Genomic DNA, 2,218 nt, shown 5'->3' with positions numbered 1-2,218 from the left:
TGTTTTGGTCTATGTGGATGATCTTTTGGTCACAGGAAATGATGCCAGTTTGATAGAAGAAACCAAGCATGTACTGCACAGTCACTTCAAGATCAAAGACTTAGGAGAATTGAGATATTTTTTGGGGATTGAATTTCTCAGATCCAGCGAAGGGATAATTATGAATCAAAGGAAATATGCTCTAGAGATAATCTCTGAGGTGGGCTTAGCTGCTGCAAAACCAGCAATGACACCATTAGAATGTAACATAAAGTTAACTAGTGTGGAATTTGATGAAGGCATTATCACTACTGATGATTTGTTTCCAGATGTTAACAAATATCAGAGGCTTGTTGGGAAGTTGTTGTATTTGACAAATACTAGGCCAGATATAGCCTTTGCAGTGCAATCCTTGAGCCAGTTCATACAGAAGCCAAAAAGGTCACATTGGATGGCAGCATTAGGGTGATTAGATACATTAAAACAGAACCAGGTAAAGGGTTGTTGATGAGTGCAGACACAAGACATCAACTTACAGGGTTCTGTGATGCAGATTGGGCTGCTTGCCCAAATACTAGGAGGTTTGTGACTGGTTTCCTATTGAAGTTTGGTGATTCTTTGATATCTTGGAAGTCTAAGAAGCAAAACACAGTATCTAGAAGTTCTGCAGAAGCAGAGTATAGAAGTTTGGCTACATTAACTATTGAGATTGTTTGGGTTAATAATTTGTTTCGTGAGTTGGGAGTAAAACTGACAGGACCAACCATCATTCATTGTGATAGCAAGGCAGCTATACAAATTGCTGCTAATCCTGTATTTCACGAACGTACTAAACACATAGAAATTGATTGTCACTTTATTCGAGAGAAGGTGCAGCAGGGATTAATCAGACCTACATACATACATACAAAGGATCAACAAGCAGATGTCCTGACTAAGGCTCTGGGAAGACTTCAACATGACACTTTAGTTGGCAAGCTAGGATTCCTGAACTTGTTCAATACATCCAGCTTGAGGGGGAGTATTGGAATTGGCTGATAACATTGTTAATTGTACAGTTAGTTAATTAACATGTAGGTAATTGTCCACGTGTAAATAAGTTAGTTAGAAGCGTCAGAATCAGTTAGCACAACTAAGTAGTTAGTTTGTTAGATTGTTCAAGTGTATATAAGTAGCAGTGCATCATTGTATTCATTTTTACAGTTTTGAGAAATAAGAATTCTCTCTTCCAGTTCTCTCATTTATGGTGTGAGTTTCAATAATATTCAGTGGCGGAGTCAAAAATTTCAAGAAGGGTGTTCAGAAATTGTACTAAAAATAACAAAAGCTTTTTTAAAAAAAGATGAAAAAGAAAGTTGTTTCTAGTGAGAGCATTAGCTTATCCAAGGTGTCTTGGACCACTAGTCTATAATAACTTGTTGGGTGTCCAAAATTTATAATTTGATCACTTCGTATATTTGTTGGGTGTCCAAAATTTATAATTTGATCACTTCGTATATCATTTTACTTATATATACGATATTTTTTTCAGACGAAGAATGTTCAATTACTATCATGTAGCTACGCCTCTGCTTATACATCATGGGCTACGGAGGAGGGAGCAAAATAATAGCGAATCAGAATTTTCACTAAGAAAAAATGAGATGGCTAGCATATAAAATAAAATATCTAGATATTTGTTTTACTCATTTACATCGATACAAATTCTTAGTGAATGGACGGTATTTATATTTTATACGTCATGTATAAGACTTCTTGTCATGAATCCTTGTCTGGGTCTAATTAAATATTCATACCTGTCACTTCATTATAGGATGGAATTAATGTTGTGACCCTTTTTCCTCGATAATTCAACAAGGAGAATTTATGAACGAATTAAATTTTAAAATGTAGAAAACAATGAATGTTATTGATTTTAACTTGCGTTTATGCATTCCAAGTTTGGTGTGTACGTACAATACAGTGGCGGAGCCAAAAATTTTATCAAGAGTGTTTAGGATTATTTTTTTCTTTCTAATAAGTGAGTTGAATGTTATTTGTTTAACCTAGAAATTCTACGGTGAACGATCCCAATATTTGTCGATATCAAAAACAAACAATCGTGTTTTTTTTTCTTTTTGATGCATTGATTTTATATGATAAAATTATATGATTATTGTATATAAAGTGAAATATTGATTAAACAAATGCGCCTAGCTTTACGAAATATAAATCATACTCTAGCAGAGATTTTTTTTTT

The sequence above is a fragment of the Solanum stenotomum genome, chromosome 6 (assembly GCF_019186545.1).
Source record: "Solanum stenotomum isolate F172 chromosome 6, ASM1918654v1, whole genome shotgun sequence".
Taxonomy (NCBI): Eukaryota; Viridiplantae; Streptophyta; class Magnoliopsida; order Solanales; family Solanaceae; genus Solanum; species Solanum stenotomum.
Note: the sequence above shows the minus strand (reverse complement) of the source record.